This window comes from Schistocerca cancellata, chromosome 3 (assembly GCF_023864275.1).
Source record: "Schistocerca cancellata isolate TAMUIC-IGC-003103 chromosome 3, iqSchCanc2.1, whole genome shotgun sequence".
NCBI lineage: Eukaryota > Metazoa > Arthropoda > Insecta > Orthoptera > Acrididae > Schistocerca > Schistocerca cancellata.
The window spans coordinates 19,223,371-19,239,596 of record NC_064628.1 but is presented as its reverse complement, the minus strand read 5'-3'; the positions used below and the strand labels follow the sequence as shown (position 1 = coordinate 19,239,596).

Genomic DNA, 16,226 nt, shown 5'->3' with positions numbered 1-16,226 from the left:
AGGGAATCAAGGAGAAATGGTGCTCCTCAAGTGCACTTTAATACGGATGTTCTTCCACTTCCCAATATCAGACTGCAAGCACACTTATAACGATTAATTTGAAAAAGTAATTCATGTAGTGAAGGTTTTATTTCGCTATCCGACCTAAGGAACTAATTCTTTTCAATGAGGTTTACTAGCTCTAAAAACATTCATTGACTGCGGCATTTGCAGCCAGTTTGAAATACACATAAGGGGCTATCAAAAGGTTTCCGTTCGAAGGCCATACAGTCCGGAACTGCTACGCCAATCGGGTAAAATATCAGTGAGCATTGGTTCAGTGTAGTGTAACGACGTAAGTTTCTTATAAATGATTTTCTTTCGACATATGACCATGTGCAGACTTCGTCACCTACGTCAGTTACAACCCACTCCAAAATTATTTATGTTCTTTTTAAATTGTCTCAGAATGGTTCTTGAACGAAACTGTAAAACATCATTTGAGTCGTATGCACAGAATTACGTCGCTCGGGCCAATTGGTTTGCGTAAACTTTTTCAATTTAAATTTCGTTTGTTTCTCCTCAGAAATTATATTGACACACGTTATCTTGATTTAATCGATATTAGAATCACACATTGAATAAACTTTTGAGATTCAAAGTTGCGACGAACGCTGTCAAAATTCAATAATCTTGTCAAATATATTATTAATCAATTCACATAATTCTTCATAAATAAATCCTCAGAACACGTGTTTCAACTTTAGCAGCATCCACTATTTTATTATCTTCCTACATACAGACGTGAACCTGAGCCTTGACAAGATAGGACTAACTTTTTCAATAAGATTACTTCCTATGATATCATTGTTGTACAAAAAAAATTACATATTTTCATTTATCAATTTTTAGAAGCACGACGCAACAACTCGGTTCCAGGATCTTCTGTTGCTCTTTGGCTGTCGACCCGCGACGTATAGTGGCCAGCAATTTTCTCTCTGGTCGCGGCAGCGAAGATGCTGTCTCCGTTCGTTGCGCCGCCCTCTCCGTACATGAAACATAAAAAAAATACAAAACTTTAGGCAATTCACAACCATTACAAATATTACAAAAAAAAATACATAAACAAAAGTAAATTAAACTTATATTCACCTGCAAACTGGGCTGACACTGGTGGATGGGTGACGCTTCAATTTCTCGTCCCACTACATCAGCCATCTTACCGACGCACCAGGCTGAGGATTCCCGTTTGGTAAAAGACTGCGTCCAGCTGCGCGAAGAAGTCCGCAACCGCCTGTTGCACATCCTCGTCCGACAGGCATGATTGACCCTTCCAGGCCGCTCTTAAGGGACCGAAGGCGCGATAATGGCACGAGGAGAGATCAGGAATACAGGGCGGATCCTCGAGTGTCTCCCACTTGAGTGGGCGTAACTTCTGCGTTACGAGGCACTGTGGTGCTGGCCTCACAGACCGACCGCCGTCTTGTGTCGAATCGTGACCAGCACGGAATTTGGCGCACCATTCCATAACGGGAGTTTTCGACATTCTTGATTCTCCGATGGATGTCTACGGTTGTTCGCCCATTGGCAGCCAGGAAAAGACTAACAGCACGCTGGAGATGTTTGGACGCATCAAGCAATAACGTCTTGTAACCTCCCCCTCACTTATCGACCTTAATGACAGTGAAAAATTAAACCGCGTGTACCTAATGGAAATTTGGGAAAGACAATCGTCACCGAAGTTGATTTGTCGGTAAAGAGGGAGGAAAGGGTTACATCTAAATGAAAGGAAAAGTGCTAATGAAACTGGTGGAAATTAATTTTGAAATGGGGTAAAGTTAATAAAGAAAGTAAATGTGCAGCCGTTATGTTAACAAATAACTAGCGGTAATTAGATATTTGAGATTTGGGGGAAATTACGGTCGCCAGTCCTATGGACAATTACTATAGTAACTGAAAAAGAAAGGTTATTACACATATAATTAGCACTAGAAGCGTGGCAACTGAAGGTTGACACGTGTAGTGTGAAAACTGAAAGTTTGTCAGAAGTAATAAATTTCGCTACACCCTGACTTAATTTAGCAAAAGAATTAATAAAACCGGAAAATCGAAAGTTAATTTAGTGACTGAAGTTAACAGTGAGCTTTCTTTCTGAAGCACATCGAAATTCAGTAAAATACGGTTAGTCTTGGACTACCTCAACAATCATTTCAAAAGCTACTTGAATCTACGCAATTTACAAAGACGAGATTCAACTTTGAACTTGAATTAAATGATTCTGAACAATTAACAATAGTAAAATTTAGTACGTACCAAGCTGAGCTGCAGTCATAGGTAAGCTAAAATATGGTAACAAAACTCGCACTCTTAATTCGTGCTTGTGTAATCTAAATATTGTAGCCAGCTATGAATACCTTAACTGAACTTTGAAATTAAAGCAGTGAAATGCTATATTATTATTTTAATGCTGGCGTTTGAATTTCAACGACACTCGGGTTCGTTCCGGAAAAGGAAGGGACTCTGCTTGGTAATGGAATTGGGACAATGAGCAACAAATGTTCATGCTAAGTTGCTGTAATTACAGTTACGAAAATGGTACAGTTTGAAAAGCTGAGGTCTGCCATACAGTTATAAAACTTTACGTGCTTCCAGTCTTCCTTGTTGGTTGATTGAAGGTTTGAAGCCGTCGATCGAGGAGGTGGCGACAGTCACTCACTGTCGGCCGTCGCTGTTGCAGAACCTGGATGTTGGCGCGCCTTCTTCTCGACACGGTCACCAGACGAAACGGGCTCTTGATGTGCGCCAGCTAATGCTTCCCGTGCGCGACACCATGTCAGAAACTATCATCGCGAGTCGAGCGCAATTACATGCTGCCAAACCCCGAAAGCGCGGCAACTCGCGGGAGCGTCACACAACACACCTCTCCACTGCACTACCCCAGCCAGACTCCCCCTCTCTGCTCAGCCCACGCTCCACGCGGCAGAGTTAACACTGCCAAAGATCCTACACACTTTGATTCTTCACACGACCTATCGATGTAATCGTTCGATAGCAGTTTTCCCTAGGCAAGACCCAGCGTAAAAATACAAATAATATTTACGAAACAAACCAATTATACATCGACATAAATGCATAAATATATATATACTAATAGTAAAACAATTACAATATACGAAGACACAGAAATGTTATATATTCAGGTAACAAAAATAAGGAAAACAAATTTATAGTACAATAGATGGAAATAGGAGGATATGCATTTCCGGCGTTACAGTCTTCGTAGTTCAAGTTTTTACATTTACCACACCTCGCTGGAGAGACTCGAATGCCACACTAATGCCTTGCCTAGATGTCGGTGCTTACATACCCTCATTGGAATCGCGCTACGTCGCACATACGCAGTAGACTCTGCGACGGAATCGGATGGGAATATCTCGACCTCCGGTATTGGGTGCGGAATTGTAGGGTTCCCATTAATAGGGCAGGCGTGCACCACACGCAGAAAGCGGCTACTAGAGTAGCGGAGTACGTGTGGCGTGCACATGGGGCTTTTATAGATTGCCCCACCCTTGGGATCAAAGACGATTTGCATGTTAAATCAGCCACAGCGACCTCGGAGAATCTTGGTCCTCGCAGATCAGAGATAGAGAAGATTAATATGATTTTAATAAACTGCAGGAGCATCTAAGGAAAGGTCCCAGAATTAGTATCACCTACTGAAGGTTATAATGCACAGATAGTATTGGGAACAGAAAGCTGGTTGAAACCAGACTTCAATGACAACGAAATCCTAAGTTCAGACTGGAATGTTTATCGTAAGGATAGGTTAGTCACCATTGGAGGCGGCGTGTTTATTGCAGTAAAAAATCGATAAAATCTAGCGAGGTTATCACAAATTCCGAATGTGAATTAATCTGGGTGAAATTAAGTATCAAAGAACGGACAAAAATGGTGATCGGATGCTTTCATAGACCACCTGGGATCTGTAGTTGTAGAGCGCTTCAGACAGAACTTGCAGAATAGCTTTAGTAATTTTCCTGATCATGCCATTATAATAGGGGCTGATTTCGACTTTCCAGGTCTAGATTGGGAGAGTTATGCCATCAAAACTGGTGCCAGAGACAGGGAATCGTGTGGCATTGTTATGGGTGTCTTGTCCGAAAATTACCTTGAGCAGATAGGTGGAAAAATGGTTCAAAGGGCTCTGAGCACTATGGGACTCAACTGCTGTGGTCATGAGTCTCCTAGAACTTAGAACTACTTAAACCTAACTAACCTAAGGACATCACACACACCCATGCCCGAGGCAGGATTCGAACCTGCGACCGTAGCAGCAGCGCGGCTCCGGACTGGAGCGCCTAGAACCGCACGGCAAGAGATAGGTGGAGAACTCACTCGTGAGCGTAACGCCTTAGACCTTAAGGCAACAAACAGACCTGAACTTATTGAATCAGTTAACGTAGAGGAAGGTGTCAGTAGCCATAAAGCTGTGACACCATCAATGACGACGGGTCCTGCAGGGAACGTTAAGAAAGGTAGGAAGATATATTTGCTCAGCAAGGGTGACAGGATACAAATTTCAGAATATCTCAGCAGTCAGCATAAAATATTCGGTGATGAGGACTAAGGTGTGGAGAACAAATGGAAAAAATTCAAAGGCATCGTCCAACATGCCCTAGACAAGTATGTTCCGAGTAAGGGTGTAAGGGAAGGGAAAGATCCACCATCGTTTAATAGCAGTGTTAGAAAAGCGCTACGTGAAGAAAGAGCACTTCATCTCAGATTCAAGAGCAGTAAAAACCTAGCTGACAAACAAAAGCTGAAGGATGGGAAAATGAGCCTAAGAAGAGCAATGATAAAAAAAATTGTTCAAATGGCTCTGAGCACTATGCGACTTAACATCTATGGTCATCAGTCCCCTAGAACTTAGAACTACTTAAACCTAACTAACCTAAGGGCAGCACACAACACCCAGCCATCACGAGGCAGAGAAAATCCCTGACCCCGCCGGGAATCGAACCCGGGAACCCGGGCGTGGGAAGCGAGAACGCTACCGCGCAATGAGAGAAGCTTCAATGATTTTGAGGGTAAGACGTTGTCGAACTACCTGAGTAAAAACCCTAAGAGATTTTGGTCGTATGTAAAATCAGTAAGTGGGTCAAAATCGTCTATTCATTTCTCTCAGCGACCACACCGGCACCGGGAGGGGAGATAATAGAGAGAAGGCCAAAATACTGAATTCGGTCTTCCGAAGTTGTTTCACCTCGGAAGACCATAACACTGTCCTTCCTTTCAATCGTCGCACGAACATCGAAATGGCAGAGACTGAGATAACCCGATAGCGGAATTTAAAAGCAAGCTACAATCGTTTAGTAGCGGAAAAGCTTCAGGACAAGATGAGATACCTGTAAGATTCTATAAAGATTATGCGAAAGAACTTGCTCCCCTTCTAAGCAGTAATTTATCGTAGATCGCTTGAGCAACGAAAGATACCAAACGACTGGAAAAAATGCGTGCACAGGTCATTGCCGTTTTTAACAAAGGCCGTAAGACAGGTCCACACAACTATAGACCTATATCGTTGGCGTCAATCTGTTGTAGAATTATGGAACATGTTATCTGCTCAAGAATTATGACTTTTTGGAAAAATAACAGCTTATCTATAAAAATCAACGTGGATTCCGCAAACAGAGATTCTGCGAAACTCTACATCTGCATCTACATCTACATTTATACTCCGCAAGCCACCCAACGGTGTGTGGCGGAGGGCACTTTACGTGCCACTGTCATTACCTCGCTTTCCTGTTCCAGTCGCGTATGGTTCGCGGGAAGAACGACTGTCTGAAAGCCTCCGTGCGCGCTCTAATCTCTCTAATTTTACATTCGTGATCTGCTCGGGAGGTATAAGTAGGGGGAAGCAATATATTCGATACCTCATCCAGAAACGCACCCTCTCGAAACCTGGACAGCAAGCTACACCGCGATGCAGAGCGCCTCTCTTGCAGAGTCTGCCACTTGAGTTTGTTAAACATCTCCGTAACGCTATCACGGTTACCGAATAACCCTGTGACGAAACGCGCCGCTCTCCTTTGGATATTCTCTATCTCCTCCGTCAACCCGATCTGGTACGGATCCCACACTGATGAGCAATACTCAAGTATAGGTCGAACGAGTGTTTTGTAAGCCACCTCCTTCGTTGATGGACTACATTTTCTAAGGACTCTCCCACTGAATCTCAACCTGGTACCCGCCTTACCAACAATTAATTTTATATGATCATTCCGCTTCAAATCGTTCCGCACGCATACTCCCAGATATTTTACAGAAGTAACTGCTACCAGTGTTTGTTCCGCTATCATATAATCATACAATAAAGGATCCTTCTTTCTATGTATTCGCAATACATTACATTTGTCTATCTTAAGGGTCAGTTGCCACTCCTTGCACCAAGTGCCTATCCGCTGCAGATCTTCCTGCATTTCGCTACAATTTTCTAATGCTGCAACTTCTCTGTATACTACAGCATCATCCGCGAAAAGCCGCATGGAACTTCCGACACTATCTACTAGGTCATTTATAAATATTGTGAAAAGCAATGGTCCCACGACACTCCCCTGTGGCACGCCAGAGGTTACTTTAACGTCTGTAGACGTCTCTCCACTGATCACGCTGTGCTCTGTTTGCTAAAAACTCTTCAATCCAGCCACACTGCTGGTCTGATATTCCGTAGGCTCTTACTTTGTTTATCAGGCGACAGTGCGGAACTGTATCGAACGCCTTCCGGAAGTCAAGAAAAATAGCATCTACCTGGGAGCCTGTATCTAATATTTTCTGGGTCTCATGAACAAATAAGCGAGTTGGGTCTCACACGATCGCTGTTTCCGGAATCCATGTTGATTCCTACATACTAGATTCTGAGTTTCCAAAAACGACATGATACTCGAGCAAAAAACATGTTCTAAAATTCTACAACACAGCACGCTCTGTTCCTCCAGGAGATCCACAACGCAGTGGACAGCGGCGCTCAGGTTGATGCCGTGTTCCTCGATTTCAGTAAGGCATTTGACACCGTCCCGGATTGCCGTTTAATGAAAAAATACAAGCTTACGGAGTATCGGAGAAGACCTGCGATTGGATTCAAGGCTTTCTTGCAGACAGAACTCATCACGTCGCTCTAAACGGAATTAAATCGGCAGATGTAAAGGTAATATCCGGAGTAGCGCAGGGAAGTGTCATAGGATCGCTGCATGACCTAGTAGAAAGCGTCGGATGCTCTTTAAGGCTATTTGCAGATGATGCAGTTGTCTTTATCAAAGTAGCAACGCCAGAAGTTAGTAAGAAATTGCAGAACAACCCGCAGAGAATTGATGAATGGTGCCGGCTCTGGCAGTTCACCCTGAACGTAAATAAATGTAACATATTGCGCATACATAGGAAAAGAAATCCACTACTGTACTACTGTCATAATTCCACTATTGATGACAAACACCTGGAGACAGCGTCTGCCGTAAAATACACTACTGGCCATTAAAATTGCTACACCAAGAAGATGTATTACAGACGCGAAATTTAACCGACAGGAATAAGATGCTGTGATATGTAAATGACTAGCTTTTCAGAGCATTCACACAAGGTTGGCGCCGATGGCGACACCTACAACGTGCTGATATGAGGAAAGTTTCCAACCGATTTCTCATACACAAACAGCAGTTGACCGGCATTGCCTGGTGAAACGTTGTTGTGATGCCTCGTGTAAGGGGGAGAAATGCTTACCATCACGTTTCCGACTTTGATACAGGTCGGATTGTAGCCTATCGCGATTGCTGTTTACCGTATCGCGACATTGCTGCTCGCGTTGGTCGATATCCAATGACTGTTAGCAGAATATGGAATCAGTGGGTTCAGGAGGGTAATACGGACCGCCGTGCTGGATCCCAACGGCCTCGTATCACTAGCAGTCGAGATGACAGGTATGTTATCCGCATGGCCGTAATGGATCGTGCAGCCACGTCTCGATCCCTGAGTCAACAGATGGGGACGTTTGGAAGACAACAACCATCTGCACGAACATTTCGACGACCTTTGCAGCAGCATGGACTATCAGCTCGGAAACCATGACACTTAACGCTGCATCACAGACAAAAGCGCCTGCGATGGTGTACTCAACGACGAACCTGGGTGCACGAATGGCAAAAAGTCATTTTTTCTGATGTATCCAGGTTCTGTTTACAGCATCATGATGGTCGCATCCGTGTTTGGCGACATCGTGTTGAACGCACATTGGAAGTGTGTATCATCGCCATACTGGCGTATCACCCAGCGTGATGGTATGGGGTGTCACTGGTTACACGTCTCGGTCACCTCTTGTTCGCATTGACGGCACTTTGAACAGTGGACGTTACATTTCAGATGTGTTATGACCCGTGGCTCTACCCCTCATTGGATCCCTGTTAAACCCTACATTTCAACACGATAGTGCACGACCGCATGGTGCAGGTCCTGTACGGGCCTTTCTTAATACAGAAAATGTTCGATTGCTGCCCTGGCTAGCACATTCTTCTGATCTCTCACCAATTGAAAACGTGTGGCCAATGGTGGCCGAGCAACTGGCTCCTCACAATACGCCAGTCACTACTCTTGATGAACTGTGGTATCGTGTTGAAGCTGCATGGGCAGCTGTACCTGTACATGCCATCCCAGCTCTGTTTGACTCAATGCCCAGGCGTATCAAGGCCGGTATTACGGCCGGAGGTGGTTGTTCTCGGTATTGATTTCTCAGGATCTATACAACCAAATTGCGTGAAAATGTAATTACATGTCAGTTCTAGTATAATATATTTATCCAATAAATACTCGTTTATCATCTGCATTTCTTCTTGGTGTAGCAATTTTAATGGCCAGTAGTGTATCCAGGCGTAACTATCCAGAGCGACCTTAAGTGGAATGTTCGTCTCGAGCAGTGGGAAAAGCAGGCGCCAGACTCAGATTCATCGGAAGGATCTTAAGGAAATGGAACTCATTCACGAAAGAAGTGGCTTATTAGACGCTTGTTCGCCCGATTCTTGAGTATTGTTCATCTATCTGGGATTCCTACCAGACAGGACTGACAGAGGAGTTAGAGAGGGTCCAACGAAGAGCGGCGCGTTTCGTCACGGAATCGTTTAGCTGGCGAGAGAGCGTTACGGAGAATCTAAACGAACTCCACTGGCAGTCGTTATAAGAGAGGGGTTGTGCGTCACGGAGAGAGTTACTATTGACATTTCGGGACAACACTTTTCAGGAGGAGTCGGACAACATATTACTTTCCCCTACATACATCTCGCCTACTGGCCACGTGGAGGAAATTCGAGAAATTAGAGCCAATACAGAAGCTTACTGACAATCATTCTTCCCACGCTCTATTCGGAGGGATCAGATAGTAGTACCGTAAGTACCCTCTGCCACACACCATTAGGTGGCTTGCGGAGTATGGTGTAGACGCAGAGGTACATGTAACAACCCCCTCAAACTCAAACTTCTTGATCGGTCTTCGTCGTCCTGCTGCCAAACCTGATTAAGGAATATTGTACTTGCTTTTGTTTTTGCGGAATTTTCCTAGTTCTGGATCACAGCTAAACTGATTGCAGATCCCCTCGAATCTTATTCTGAAACCATTAACACATTTCCATCATATCGTTACATTGAGAATAAAACATGAACATGTCCACTGTTATTCTAACGATTCACAGGTTCCTGTCACCATTCCTATCTTCATTTGATCCTGACCCTGCTTGCGTCTTATACATTTGGAATAATAATAATAATAAATGGTAGTACTGAAATAATACACCGCAATAACAATACGTATTGCTCCTTCCTATTTTGTTCTCTCCGTCCACTCTACCTTCCATAGGTGTTTTTAGAATTCCTTTTCCTTGCAGTATTTGTTCCACTCAGTTTCCTTTCCTTTTCTTAACCAGGTTTAAGAAAGTTCCTTGTTCCTGTATAATTTCCATTACTTCACTGCTCTTCACTTTATCTACCTATTCCACTTTTTCCATCCTCCACAAAACCCACATCTCGAATGTTTCTATCTTATCTGTTTTTCTTTCCTTCAGTGTCCACCCTTCACAGATACGCACCCCACCTGAAGCACTTGACCAACATTTTCCTGAACACCAATCCAACTTTACTGCATCACAAAAGCGTCTTTTTCAGGAGAGCTAACTTTTCCATTACAGTTCCTGATCTTATTTCTTTTCCGCTGGCCTGGCTAGCAGCTAGCAAGCACCCAAATATCTGTTGGTAGAGAGTGTTGTATAATGAAACACCTTTCAGACATTGGCTGTGTAATAGAAGTCTAATATATTTTCTTATGCCATTCTCAAATGACAACATTCACTTTATGTGTACTGCATTTTTTTTTTTTTTTTGAAATTACAGAAACGATTCCGGAAAGTAAGGTTTTTCTAAATGTGAAAAAGTGTTAAAACATACAACATTGTCATACATCCAGGAACAAATATTCCATTAAAATTAAATAAAACTGTAATCGATAAAATATTCTCAATTTGTATATAATAAATAATGTGTTGTATTTTTACTCTGCTTCAAGCCAATAATCAGTAAGTGGGAAGAACCATTATCTAAAACCAGTTACAAGATAGAAACATTTTGAAATATAAGCCATTGGTAACAACACAAATATCCATTGTCGAGACAGGGAAAATTGCAGAAGTCATTAAAGAAACTTTGTTCATTTGGCAGTATCATGTGTCCCATGGTAGAAGACCTTTCAATTCGAGGTGCAAAATGGTGCATGACTGGCGAAGTATGGCTTAAACGTCCACACGGTCTGTAGCTAGTTTTAAGAATATACAGAGTTTTCCTTACGACAAAACTCTGTACTCCTAGAGCAGACCCAGAAGAAAGCCACTGCGACCATCGGGAAACCGTTAGTTTTTACATTATGATGCGGTACCATAATCATAAAACTTTCATGCTAACTGATTCTTGCTGCGGAAGCGTACACAGTTATAAATATCTTCCAAATAGCTTTAATATGTATATCATACGGCATTTAATGAGTAGGACTCATAATATTTACAAAGGCTGCACAGTACACAACCTCGTATCTCACAACTATAAAAACAACAGAAAATACTTAAGCTGGTTTGTTGTGCATGTTCCTTCATGTGATTCTAAAAGTGGTCACTACACTGAAACACCGATCAGGATATAACATGTCTTTCTGTATACACTATCCTCCAGGTACGACACTTTCTCTTATAGTTCGATAAGTTCAACTTGACCTTCTGTTGTTTTCACTTTCATATTTCCTTTGTCATGTGCTATACATCTTAGTTTAATTTGTATTAATTTCAGTTCTGTTCTCTTGCAATGCTTCTTAAAGACTGCATAGTGTTCTTTGAAAAGTTATTGTTCTACCTCCAAGCAGTACAGCGTCGTCAGAAAATCTGACGCAGTTGATCTTGTGGCCTCCTAAACATACTTCTTTTTCCTATACATACTACTTCTAGCATCTTCATTACCTAGTCTTTGATAAACGTGGTAAACAGAGTGGTTGAAAGACAACAGCCCTTATTAACTCTTCTTTCGAATTCAAATCTAGCTGCAATGCCATTTTTTAAGCTTCATCGCTGGTTGCTTCTTTGTGTATAAGTCCTTACTTAGTCTCTTGGCCTTCCAATTCACTTTCTGACCAATTGGTTAGGTTGACAGACGCTTCGCGGCCGTGTGGTTTCGTGTGTCTCCCACTTAGTAGTGATACGAGCAACGCAGTGATATCTAGTGCATGGATCTTAATACTCCCAAATGTGACGTAGACAACATTGATTTCTTGGTCTTTCTTCTTTAGTTTCACCGTTATTACTGTTAAACATAAATTATCGTGAAACCGCAGGCTGACTATTTTGCTTTGTAGAGGAAGAGGCACAATCGTATAGCGTTCTTATTTAATCGACTTTTGTATGACTGTTAATTATAATGGTTTCGTATTATTTCATTGCACGTATACTTCGCATGTCCTTTGTTCACTTTACCTTCGTTAGGCTGAAGTGCAACAGTTACAGCCATCACTTAGCTAACAATAATATATTTGATATTGTTTCAACAGCATGTGATCTGTAAAAATTGTGCCATAGCGTGTATATTATTTTAATGCATGGCATTAAGTCTGTAAATATTTATTTTATTGATTTTTAATAGGTATTACATTAATCTGAAACTACAATCTACATTGTTTTATACTTTAGAAGAACCCTTGCATTTTTTTAGCTTGGTAATGACAGCAAACGTTTGTAAAATAATAGAATTAATTGTATTATATATTCTGAGGAAAACGTGATACGTTTCTGCCGCGCTTCATCTTAACCTGAGAGCGGCGTTCCAGCAGTTTTAAATGAACTCATGATGACGCTATGATTTTTTCTATAGGTTGTCGCAATAAAGGTTTCTGTTCCCTTCCTAGTTTGGTAAAAATCGCTATTCGTATCTTGATAGCTCGACAAAGCATTGTACCTTAAAACATCTAATTGTCAGTGCTAGCTAAGCAGACAGTGGAAAGTGGGCGTGGTCTGGATTTCACGTGATAGCAGGGATAAATCTTGTCACGCCCACTTTGCACGGTATTGTGCCGCTCTTCGACGTCCGACTCGTCAGTTGGAAAGACTCAGCACAACCAGGAGCACCTCCGAAGATGTCCAACGTAGCCTTGGACGAAACGTCAGGGATAGAAGAGTTCCATGGACCTCGAGCATTTTAGCCACCCACAGAAAAGGAGATTTTGTGCTATTTTATGTAGTGAACTCTTGTTTAACCAATAGCATGCAAGGATGTTGTTTCCAAGTGGATGGCGTTGTCGCATGTCAGCAAAATGCCGAGCTGTACGCTGCACTTCCTTCCACCGGACTAGAGGCCTTGTGGTATACTGCGTCATATTAAGAACATTCTTTACCCATTACATCACATGTGTTAGACACATCCACCCTTAACTTTTTTTAAAGCTGGAAATTCTCGTAGACAATAAAAACTTTGGGAGACTAATATTCCTTACCTCTCCGATTCTGCGTAGAACCTCCTCATTCCTTACCTTATCAGTCCACCTAATTTTCAACATTCGTCTATAGCACCACATCCCAAATGCTTCGATTCTCTTCTGTTCCGGTTTTCCCACAGTCCATGTTTCACTACCATACAATGCTGTACTCCAGACGTACATCCGCAGAAATTTCTTCCTCAAATTAAGGCCGGTATTTGATGTTAGTAGACTTCTCTTGGCCAGAAATGCCTTTTTTGCCATAGCGAGTCTGCTTTTGATGTCCTCCTTGCTCCGTCCGTCATTGGTTATTTTACTGCCTAGGTAGCAGAATTCTTTAACTTCATTGACTTCGTAACCTTCAATCCCGATGTTAAGTTTCTCGCTGTTCTCATTTCTACTACTTCTCATTACCTTCGTCTTTCTCCGATTTACTTTCAAACCATACTGTGTACTCATTAGACTGTTCATTCCGTTACCTTCGTCTTTCTCCGATTTACTTTCAAACCATACTGTGTACTCATTAGACTGTTCATTCCGTTCAGCATATCATTTAATTCTTCTTCACTTTCACTCAGGATAGCAATGTCATCAGCGAATCGTATCATTGATATCCTTTCACCTTGTATTTTAATTCCACTCCTGAACCTTTCTTTTATATCCATCATTGCTTTCTCGATGTGCAGATTGAAGAGTAGGGGCGAAAGGCTACAGCCTTGTCTTACACCCTTCTTAATACGAGCACTTCGTTCTTGATCGTCCACTCTTATTATTCCCTCTTGGTTGTTGTACATATTGTATATGACCCATCTCTCCCTATAGCTTACCCCTACATTTTTCAGAATCTCGAACAACTTGCACCATTTTATATTGTCGAACGCTTTTTCCAGGTCGACAAATCCTATGAAAGTGTCATGATTTTTCTTTAGCCTTGCTTCCATTATTAGCCGTAACGTCAGAATTGCCTCTCTCGTCCCTTTACTTTTCCTAAAACCAAACTGATCGTCACCTAGCGCATTCTCAATTTTCTTTTCCATTCTTCTGTATATTATTCTTGTAAGCAGCTTCGATGCATGAGCTGTTAAGCTGATTGTGCGATAATTCTCGCACTTGTCAGCTCTTGCCGTCTTCGGAATTGTGTGGATGATGCTTTTCCGAAAGTCAGATGGTATATCGCCAGACTCATATACTCTACACACCAACGTGAACAGTCGTTTTGTTGCCACTTCACCCAATGATTTTAATTTATTACCACTTTTCATATCTCGACACATGGTTAACCTTTTCCCAGAAGCTGTCATACATAATTAAATAGTAAACAGAAAATATAATAAATTCGCCATATCGAGGCCCTTTGCCATCTAAGGAGATCTCTTCACTTATCGGATATTCCTTGTTTAGATGGGAGTCATCTGAAGTTCTAATTGAGGAGCAGTTGATGCCGATACTGTTGTTACCTTGCGAGGTGCCGGGGCTAGCAGTGTATTTAACACTCAGTTCTTCTAGAATCTACATATGTACATGATGCTCTAAGCCCCCCCTATTCTAACTCCAACTTTTGCTGTTGCACAAGGATAAAAAAAAATACGCGAACTGACTCTAATCAACCCTGCCAATGGAGTAGAAGAGAGTTTGGCACCTGCAATAATTTAATTTGATAAATAAGTTAAATAAACGAAGGTTTCATTAACATAGTGAGGAATGATGGGGTTGCTCTACCGATTAACAGAATGAAAGTTCTGTCGAAAATAACAATATGATTTATTAAGACTAAACACAAAATAATAAACAAAAACACATGAAACATTTATAATACATCAAATTGGCTCAAATTGGAGACTCAAACAAACGCTGTGAATGTGAAGTTGTCCCTAAACTAGATTGTGAGGATTATGACGAAGTGGTATGTGCAGCCAATTCCTTGCATCTCAAATTTTAGAGAAAACACATAGCCAACCCAACGTTAATTGCTGCTACCCAAGACAGAACAAAGTTAGAAAAAGACGAACAGGCGCGCTCTGCTGAGCTCTGATTATCACCTAGGAAAATCCCTGTCTGCCGGTGCTGCGGACATACCTTACCAAACTGTCTTCTTAACTGCCAGAACACGATCTGGCATACCGGAGCCGATGGCTGGTTGCTTCGACGTCCTTGACCGAAAGGCGAGAGCCGTCTACCCACAAGAGCACCCGTACAAAACCGAACACAGAACATTCCCGCCCCCACGACAGTGGCCGTGGTTAAACGCTCCAATCAGCAACTCGAAAACCGCCGGAAAATTCCACTCCATTGCCGGAACACTACCATTCCACCAATGGAGATTCTTGGCGCCAGTTTCTGCGCCGATCTTGCTACGTCACGGAGCTATGCCCTGAGCAAGCCAATCACAGTTACGATTTCGCAGAAAGCGCGGGAATTTTCCCGCCACAGCTGCCTGAGTACACAAGTCATTCCCACGCCTCGCTGGTAGCCCGCCAGAAAGTGTTTTCGCTAAGTTTCTGCGAAGTAACGGAACCTCTAGCCCAGCCGCTACTTCAGGCCCTGCTGGCGTGCCTCTTGACAATGTCGGCGTCTGGAAAGCATTCACTCGACTCCCTCACACCTGTCAGCTTACCCTTTCAAATTCAACAGAGCCCGCCTGTCACTGGACCACCCGGGTGACGAGAGACGCTGCGTGGGAAGTCCGCGTGTGAAGGAATAGCAACTTTCCACCGCATGCAATTAGAGAGGAGAATCGTAAGATAGAAATATGAGAGGGGGCTCATGCCACCTCTCAACCTTCCCTCATCAATACTGGGCAGTTCAGCGAGGCCCGCCCCGGTAGCTGGGTGCTGCCGGCACAGTAGCTCATCGTGTTCAGTCAGAGGGCTGCTCGCCCTCTGTAATAATAATAAAAAAATTGTGAAGGAATCGATGATCAGCATGAACGGATGTCTTATGACATCCGCCCAGACCAATCGCAACGAACAATACCGAGCAAAATGAGAAAAAAAGGCGGTCAGCGCGACTGAATGTCAATCCTAAGGGCCCGGGTTCGATTCCCGGCTGGGTCGGAAATTTTCTACACTCAGGGACTGGGTGTTGTGTTGTCCTGATCATCGTCATTTAATCCCCATCGACGCGCAAGTCGCCGAAGTGGCGTCAAATCGAAAGACTTGCACCAGGCGAACGGTCTACCCGTCGGAGGGCCCTAGCCACACGACATTTGATT

The 16,226-nt window shown here is 42.8% G+C and overlaps 1 protein-coding gene across 1 annotated transcript in view; it reads left to right on the top strand.

Annotated features, from left to right (window-relative positions):
- The window catches only part of LOC126175447 (aminopeptidase N-like), a 184,268-nt gene that overhangs the window by 85,400 nt on the left and 82,642 nt on the right, over positions 1-16,226 (top strand). The window lies entirely within an intron of this gene.